This window comes from Balaenoptera ricei, chromosome 4, assembly GCF_028023285.1.
Source record: "Balaenoptera ricei isolate mBalRic1 chromosome 4, mBalRic1.hap2, whole genome shotgun sequence".
NCBI classification, from domain to species: domain Eukaryota; kingdom Metazoa; phylum Chordata; class Mammalia; order Artiodactyla; family Balaenopteridae; genus Balaenoptera; species Balaenoptera ricei.
In genome coordinates, this window is record NC_082642.1 from 2758642 (window position 1) to 2768855 (window position 10214).

Here is a 10214-nt window from a genome sequence, read left to right on the forward strand (position 1 = left end):
CAGGAGCAAAAGCAGGGTACTGCGCATGCCCCCTGCACGCAACACCACCAAAGGGGTGGGCAAAACACCTAAGCCACCCCTCGGGCCAGACCCCATGGGCACACCCCTCCCCTCACCACATATAAGGAACCAGCTTGCCCCCTCCCCCAGTAAAGCCTTGCCTGAATTTCTTAACTGGCCTCTTATCAATTTCTGCTGATTGGGGAAAGCCAAGAACCCTGGTCGGTATCAGACTCACAGTTTACCCACTCCTGGTTGCAATTAAATCAGATTTTTAAAGCTTTCTTCCATTAGGGGAATGGGGCATGTGTGTGCCCATGTACGTGTGTGTGTGTGCATGAAACCAACTTTAAAAACCCAAGCAAAGAGATGTAGATAATCTTATACACAGGGTAGAAAGAAATTTTAAAATTATCCTGTTTATCATAATAGATACTTGCTCTCTGCTCCACCCCAGAAGATAAAATGGAAAATAAAAGCAAATTTAAAACTATTCACTGGGGGCTTCCCTGGTGGCACAGTGTTTGAGAGTCTGCCTGCCAATGCAGAGGACACGGGTTCGAGCCCTGGTCTGGGAAGGTCCCACATGCCGCGAAGCAACTAGGCCCGTGAGCCACAATCACTGAGCCTGCGCGTCTGGAGCCTGTGCTCCGCAACAAGAGAGGCCGCGATAGTGAGAGGCCCGCGCACTGCGATGAAGAGTGGCCCCCACTTGCCGCAACTAGAGAAAGCCCTTGCACAGAAACGAAGACCCAACACAGCCATAAATAAATAAAATTAAAAAAAAAAAAAGCAGTGTCTTTGCAATAATTAAAAAAAAAAAAAGCTATTCACTGATAATTATGTCCTTAACATGTTCCTGAAATCAGTGAATTATTTTTTACAGTCCTTTTGGATTGGTCATTTATCACCCAAAATATAAATATCAAAATAAACTTATGACAAATTCCCTTTCCTCTTTTAAAACACATAATCATAAGTACAGGTCTTGGGCAGAAACACCTGACTTTTAACATATGTTATTCTGAGCTGGCAAGAAAAAAATGTGAAAACTTTAAAACAGGCAAGTAAGATGAGTAGGTGTCCTGTCCAGTGCATCATTATGGGTGTGTCTGCCTTTCATTGTCTTTGAACTATTTCGGTTAATGTAGATTACTGGTAGCAGGCAAATGTCTCTCATTCACAGACTGAAAATGAATTATCGCAGGTAGAGGTGCAAATTGATTTCCCTCTCTCCAAGAAACCAGTTTTACATTTATTAAGTAAATTCAGTTCAGCATTCCTAGTTGTCTATATGTGCATCTGCTCTTTGAATTCTCTTGAACTGGTTATACATCTTACTGGTTCTCCCTTTAATTAATGAATCAATTAAAAGCATTGATATCTTTCATTTTATATTTGTATGAGAATCATGATTTTTTAGCTTTTAATCAAAATTATCTTTTGAACAGGTCCAAGACACCTATACCATCCCCTTCACAAAAGTGAATTTTGAATTTCCTTTCAAAACAAGGGAAATATTAATTCTAAAATCATCCCTCAGGGAGCATCCCCAGTGGCAAAACACATGTTCCACCACCACTGCCATTTCTTATATTGTTTCATTTTTGTTCTTAATAATTTAATTGAAAAATAAGTTGACTCATAAAATTTCAATAATATATGAGTGTATTAAGCAAAGAGTGATGACTTCTCCCTAAACCCTTAGGTATCACTTCCCAGAAGTAACCAGTGTTAATAGTTGACCACTCCCATTTTTACCTGAAGTGAAGATTACATATATAGACCCAGACCTTACAGAAAGGGGATCACAAGAAGGTAATAGGGAGATAAAAGGGATAACATTGCCTTGGTGTTGGGGAGGGATTCTGGTCCCTGGATTTAAAGTCAGGAAACAGGAATCATGCCCAACTCCTCACTTGTAGCCATGAGGGGACACATACTTAAAGGAGAAGCTGCATTCCACCTCTGGAATTGCTTCAAGACCACCCCACATCCATTCACCCTCCTTGATATGCCCTACTCCTTGGTTTTTGGTGGTGATTTTGTTCCCCGTTTTGGTTCTGTAACTTAATTGTTCTTTATACAGCCAGTTGGAGACCCTCTACCCTAGTGTTAAGCCTTGGCACCCCTCTAGAATATGACTTCCTTCTTTGCCTTCCAGAAAAGGGAACAAATAAATACACCTAAAACCAGGTGAGAAAGCAGTCCTGCTGGCAGCTAGGCCATGATGTTCCCAGTTGAATATAAACCATACTCACAGAACAGAAACAATGTCTAAACCAGGCCACTCCATGACAATATTTAGAATGAGACAGAATAAGGCCACTCTGCAACCACAAAAACGGTGAAGCATCCCTCTCTTCTGCCTAACAGGAGTGACTGCTGCTCCTTTACCTCACCAAGGAGAGGCCCATCCCACCGTGGTCCTCCTATCTGATCAATAAATATTGTTAAGATACACAATCACAAAATTGCTCCTGCCGCCTGAAATATTTCATCCAGAATTGGCCTCCACTCCCTTAAACTCACCTTGAATCATCCAGCACAAACCCATATCCTGTAAGAAGCATCTCCCAACTCCTCATGGTTCCTTTGGAGTGCTTCAGTCTTGCTACAGAGAGAAAAATAAACTGAATTTCTTTTTACTCTAATAAGTGTGTTCCTAATGATCTTTTGTTGATGGGCTTTAACAGGGAAAAACTTATTTACTTTAAGGGAATATTAAATTTCATTCTGATCTTCTAGGAACCCTTAAAAATGCTTCTGGCTGCGTGCTTTGTATTCTTTCATTTCTAATAGAGTCTTGTTGCAATGCACTTCATACACATTTTTTCTCTTTAATCTAGCATCAAACATGTAAAGCAAGTAAGATAAGTGTTTTTGTCGCCAGCACTCACTGAGGTTGAGACTTGTGTAAGTTCATTCAAGGAGTTGTGAACAATGCTATGTAGAGCTCTGAATTCTTTACTCCTGAGAATAACACAGGAAAAGTAGCCAAGGAAAGAGCAGTAAAAAGTGCCAGAGCAGGATTTGCACTCCTGCATCAAGGAAAAGGTTAGCCAAATAAGCTACTCCTGTCTCCTCCAGATCCCTACATCATTTCTTTAAGGATGGCCAGACTGGAGAGACAATGAGGACTGGAGGCCGAACAAGACCTGCATTCAAGTCCCAGCTCTGCTCTTAATTCCTTAGTTACTTCTCCAAGGGGAGGGGTGATTAGGTGTGCCCAGTCCCTAACCCTAAAGGAGTCAGTCAGTCCCCTTCCCTGGCTGTCACCACACCCAGTTACTTTATTCCCAACCCTCCACCCTTCTACCTCCACGACACCCCCCATCCTACAAATTCACTAATGCAACTGAAGCTCACAGGCGCCACCTCGAGGCTTCAGAATAGCACAGTCACCTCCAGAATCTGATCACTGAAGAACCTGCAGCTACACTGCCCCTGCATGGGACACCAGCAACTTTGTGAGATGTAAAGTCAGCAGACATGCAGTAGGTTATTAAGAGTTCCTTCAAAGTGTTGCTAAGCTCACTGCCAAAGAGTAAGCATTCAAGTTCTAACTACAGACACAAACTATGTCCAGAACCATCTCCTTCCCCAAGATAACTGAGGCACTGACATGTGGCTGAGGTTCACCTTCCTAGGAAGTGCCCCTTGGGGAGCTCCCGCGTGGCCTTTCTTACACTGCTCACCACTTGGAACGATTCTAATCATCAGAGATCTTTTAATAGCAGTTAACATGAAAAGGAAAAGCATCAATCCTTGATTCCAGAAGGTTCCATATACCCCCTATACAAATGTGACTACCACCATCCCTGCAAATTTTGAATACCTCATTCCATGGGATGTGGAATAGAACCTAAGTCTCATTAGCTTCAAGGCCCTTGCTTTTTCCATGGAACCTCCTGGCATAAGACCACTGAGGATTTTAAATAACCACTTCAGAAAGAGGCCCCTGATAGAGACATACCCACATGGACCTAGCACTATCAAATGACACATTCAAACTACGGCCATGACCTGCACCTCAAACAGCATGAGGACATGTAAATGTAAGGAAGGTTTTCAATTCTTTTAATACATAAAATGGCAAAGGAAATTATTTTTCAGAATATACACATTAAATAGAACATTTTCAAGCAGACGTCTATTTAATTATTTGCAAACACTAGAAATAACATGTCTATGAGCAGTCACCAGATGGATGAAACATTTGCACAACTTTCAGATGAAAGTCCTGATGGAACCCTAAGTCACTATAATGTTCATGTGAGTGTGTGTTTGAGCCAAATTTAAAACCCAAGTGCTTCATTTCCCCAAGAAGAGGGGTTGTTAGTTTATAGAAAGCTTTCTGGACATCAATTATACACATCAAGTATAAACATGCTTTGATGAGAAAAGTCTGTCTTTCATTTCCAGAATTGGTGGTAATGAGGGGACAGAGTTAATTAACTTATGCTATTTAAGTTTCTTCTGAGAGGCATTTTCCCCAGTGGTTTTACATAGAGTCTACGTCTCATCTTCCTGACTAGACTCTTAGTTCCTGAGGACTAGGCCTGGGCTTTCTACCTCCTTTATGTTCCTCTTAGATGGCCGTAGGAGAGGCTGACATTTAATGAGCATCTACTATGTGCTGTGAGCCTACAGTTCCTCACCTAATGTTTTTCAATAACTCCAAGCACAAATGCTCCTATAATTTTAAGTAAAGTGAGGCACAGAAATTTAAGACACTTACCCAAGATCACAAGGCTAGATAGTAGCAAAGTTGATGCTTGAGATATTATGTGAATCCGAGGTCTACCCACTATACTGTACTGTAATGTACTATACTATAAAATACTATACCATACCATACTATGGCTCACTCCAGCACAGTGTGAAAAGTAGCTGATGTTTACTAAAACCTAACAGTAAAGATTACTGCTGAGTGAGAATTTAAGTCAGAGGTGTAAGGCACCCCATTTCTTCCTTCTGCTTCCAAGAACATCAACTCCTTATTTAATAATTTGAAAAGCCATGTAGCAAATTAACAAGAGAATGGAACCTTAATTTCCAGCATTTATTCATCTCACGGAAGTATGATCGGAGTAGTCCAAAAAAAAAAAAATACAACAGCTCATTACCAAAGGAAAAGGACAACCTAACCATTACCTGGTGAGTGTTAGAGCCATATACTTTACACATATGCTCGGAAGATACTTATTGAATGAATGAAGGACTCAAAACTAAGGAACAAATCCTGCTCTGGTAAGCATTGTGAAATCACTTCAGTTACTCCTAAACTAGAAACATTAACTTGAAGCATAGGATTTTGAAAAAACTGATGTCTAAGATTCATAAATCATAAATCCCGGCATGGCAAGTGTGATGTCCCTTTGGTTGAGGAGGTAAGCACAGGAGACTTAAGCAGAAGTTGCTGTGCAGCCAAGTTGGAAGAGTTCATCAGTTGTTCTTAGGCCCCAGGGGACTAAGGCTACAGTGTTTCATTACAATTTGGCTGAATTTCTCAACTTTAGAGACTGAACTAATAAAAAGTATTTGGAAATCCAAATGGTGAAAGAAAGTGAAAAATCCAATAAATCCAGCCTGCTGGGAGGCCCTGTGCTGAGAAGACGGGCATACCCTCCAACCCCATCCTGCATGTGTGTTCTCTCTAAATATCACAGTTGCTGCAAAACTTTAATATGGTAAGGGCCGGAAGGGGCTTCCCAGACTCGGCAAATGAAAGGCCGTATGACTTTTTGGAGACCTAGCTTTGGGCTGAATCATTAACACAGTTCCTTGGAGTGTGCTTCACACACTTAGCCAGATCTATACAGGGAGGATTAATATAAAAGCAGGCAGAAAATGAAGGAAGAGGGCAAAGGGGACTTGTAAAATCCAACCACCATCTGCCACTTCAAATCCAGCAGCACTAAGGTAGTTTAATTTGCAGAAATTTTCCTTCTGGTTTCTAGAAAAACACTGCTTAGGCAAAGGTGGAGTAGGTCACCTGGCAGTTATACACAGGAGGACTTTGTTATTTTTTTTAATATAAATTATTTATTTATTTTTGGCTGCGTTGGGTCTTCGTTGCTGCGCGGGGGCTTTTTCTAGTTGCGGCGAGCAGGGGCTACTCTTCATTGCAGTGGCTTCTCTTTGTTGCAGAGCACGGGCTCTAGGCCTGAGGGCTTCAGTAGTTGTGGCACCAGGCTCAGTACTTATGTCTCGCGGGCTCTAGAGCGCAGGCTCAGTAGTTGTGGTGCACAGGCTTAGTTGCTCTGTGGCAGGTGGGATCTTCCCAGACCAAGGCTCAAACCTGTGTCCCCTGCATTGGCAGGCAGATTCTTAACCACTGCGCCACCAGGGAAGTCCCATGGAGGACTTTATTGAGTGCAGGTAAATGAACAAACACACAGAAAACAACAAAATAGGAAGATCACAAATGTATGCCCGGATAATAAGAAATTGCAATAACTAGATTAATGTTTGGCAGTGGAGCTGCTCAAGTCAGGACAAACCATAGAATTTATTACACCTTTACAAATACAAAAAATAATAATAAAAGAATTATCTTTGACCGAAACATAAAGGAATAGTAACTCTTTTTTGTTGATGTCTTTTATAACTTCAGGTTTTACAGAATTGAATGGACCATATTCCTCAATTCACAGTATGCTATCATCAGTGGCACCCACGAGGCTATTATATTCTATTTCAGTTTGTTTTATTTTAAATCTCTTTATTTCCCATTCCCAGTCCCAATCTCTTCCCAGGCAGTATAGACAACCACTCTGGTACATTTAAAGTTTGATCTTTCGAGCTATCTTTCATACATATTTATTTAGATATATGTATATCTATATTATGATATGTAAATCTTGTACATCAAGCCTTTGCGTGTTGCATAGTATCCATTAAATTCAGGTATCACATTTCATCTAGACATTTAGACGTAGATAGACACCTATGTGATTTCTGACCTTTGTTAGAACACCTAATACTGCCATGAACATTCTCATATGTTTTTCTGAGGACATCTTTTTTGTAAAACCATGCAAGTGGTTCTCTGGATGCTGAAGTTTCTCTGGGCATGGAATTTCTAAGCATAGTATATACATATCCTTAATTTCACTCTGCACTGCCAAGACAGTTCACTGGAACAGCTGTTTATATTTCCACCAGCAACATAGGAGGATTCTCATGTCCCCACATCTTTGGTCAGTATTTGATGATACCTGATTTCATAATTTTTGCCAACTGGATTGTTGGAAAATGGAGTCATTTTATTTTAAATTGCATTTTTCTGATTATATTCACTTAAGATATTTAATGATTATACGTTTCCTTCTCTATTAATTACTTATTAACAGTCTTTGTTTTCTGACTTTTCTTGCTATGAGTTAAAATTATGTTCAATTATATTCAATTATGTTGAATATTCTAGATATTAATTCTTTGTTGGTATTATACATTGAAAATAGCTCTTCCAATCTCTTTTCCTATAGGTTGCTTGTCTATGATGGCCACTGTTGAATAGGAATCCTTAATTTTGATAAAAAATAATTTTTAATGTATACTGTAGACTATCTGGAGTCTTATTTATGGAATCTGTTCTCAAACAACATGACAAAAATATTCGCTTGCATTTTCTTTCATACACTTTAAAGTTTTACTTTTCATATTAAGGTCTTTAATCCACCTAGATTCCATGTGGAGAACTGGAGATTCATGCTAGCTCCCAAGGGGATGACAGCAATGCAGCTCTAGCCAGCTTTACCAAATCCAGGAATATCAACAAAAATGGAAAATATTTTCACTTTCAAGAGAAGCCATAAATCTGTATTCTTTCTATGTTAATATTGCCTGATATTTAAAACATACTGTTGCCTCCCCCAAACATATATAGGAGCCCAGACTCATCCTTGCAAGCTGCCAGTTTGTGACCTTTGAGTCACAGAATTTCTCTTTAATATTTTGACCTGACCTTTGTAGCTTTGTACTCTAGTTACTGTCAGAACAAGCAATTTTTGTTTTCACTGCTTTGCATTTTCTCTACCCATGTATTTAACAGAGCTTACCTATTCCTAACCTGTTCCTAACTCTCCCAATTTAGTAGTTTTTATTCCCATCTCTGTATAGAAGAAATAACCAACCATCACTCAACTTATTTCCTTATCAGGACACAAATGCAACATGATGGCAACAGGGGTAGCCACATGCTTCTCAAGAACCAAACTCTGATGTGGCATAAAAGAGGAGCTATTTTTCTACCATCTGTCTCACAACGCAGATTCCAGGAACATATGTGCCTACACCAAGGGCTGGCTGGAGGGAGCTGTTTTGTAAATACCTTGAAAACAAGTGCTGTGTCTTCACTCCCACTCAATGCCCAGGAGCTCCTCACAGAAGCGTTTAACTGAAGATTCCTTTGTCCCCTCATCCTCTAGCAAGTGAATGTAAAAAAAACAAAACAAAACAAAACTCAACTTCAAAGTAGTTATGGAGATGGCCAATTGAAATTTTGCACAGTAGCAAAAAGCACAGTCCTGGAACCACTTGGATAAGAGAATTCTAGTTGGCCAACTCACAATAAACTAGAGAAGAACTTGGTAGAAACTAGGGTAAATTGCATTAATATTCAAAATATCTGACACCCTTTCTGTAGGAAGTTTACACCTTCCACTGCGCGGATGTCATACGTGGCCATGTGACTTGTAGTACCCTTTCCGGGAGCCCACCTTTTCGAATGCAGGAGTAGCCACATGACTTGCTTTGACAAAGATGTGTGAAGAGAGGTGCTGTGTGCCTCTTTTGAACAAAATCCTCTCTTTTCCTTTGACTGGCATGTCACAGGGAGAGCCTGCTCCTTCAACCTCAGTCACAGAGTAAAAATGACATGGAGCAAAGCCTCAGCAATGGAAATGCAGCATGAGTGAAATACAGGTCTTTGTTGTCATAAGCCACTGAGATCTTGGGGCTGCTTGCTGCCACAGCATAACTGAGCCTAAGCTAACAGATAAAATTTACTACAACAAATTCATGATACTTGCATTTTAGACATTTTTCTTCCAAACAATTCAGAATGCTTTATATTCTCTCAGTAATTGTCTTAAAAGCAGTCAGTGATTTTTTGTTTTGTTGTTTTGAAATTATCTTTTAATAAATACAATTACTATTATGTTACCTCTGTCTCCTAACACCAAGTACTCTTTTCCCCAGCCTACTAAGCATACCACTTAATGTCCCTGAAAAGCGCTTTGAGAATTTAGGAGTAAGTTATAATTAAAAGTTTTTAATTTTAAAGAGTTCTCTCATGTACCAGCTTCTACTTTCCAGTGTGGCATGTAAGGTGCTTAGAAGTCACCACTTTGTGCTAACAAATAAAAACCTGAACGGAACTTCCCTGGTGGTCCAGTGGTAAAGAATCCACCTTTCAATGCAGGGGACACGGGTTCGATCCCCAGTCGGGGAACTAAGATCCCACATGCCGTGGGGCAACTAAGCCCGCGCGCCTCAACTAGAGAGCCTGCTGTGCCACAAACTACAGAGCCCATGTGCTCTGGTGCCCCTGCACCACAACTAGAGAGAGAGAAGCCTGCACACTGCAACGAGAGATCCCGCGTGCCACAACTAAGACCCAATGCGGCCAAAAATAAATAAAATAAAAAATAAATTAATTAATTAAATTTGTTTTTAAAAGACTGATCTTAATAAAATCAGTTAAACTTAAAAAAAAAAAAGCTGAACAAATGGAAAAATCAACAATTCTTCTTAGAGCCATCAGAAAAGAGAGGTCACAGGGTAAATTGCTACCCCCCAAATTGTAGAGATAGACAGGCAGATACAGAGAATCACAACTTACCAGAGCGAAAGCAGGCGAGCAGACACCTCCGCAGGAAGCAGTGCCAAGGTAGGAAGAACCGGAACTGTAACTGATGCACAGCTGGAGGCTCAGTGCGGACAACTCCGAGAGTTAAAACCCAGGGGCGGAGGGGGTTCCCCACGCTTCTGTGAGTTTCACCTCCTGGCGCTGAACCAGGTTCTCACTGCGCGTTTCAGAGGAAAATCCTCTTATGATTCCAGCAGGGGGAAGAGAAATGCAACCCTTTGGAAATACAGCCGAACATTCTATTCTTTGCAACAAGGCCAGCCCTCCAGAGAAACAGTTTTACCACAGCCTTATCTACTGGGGTTTTATCAGAGGCTAACTGGCCTGGGGGAAGGGA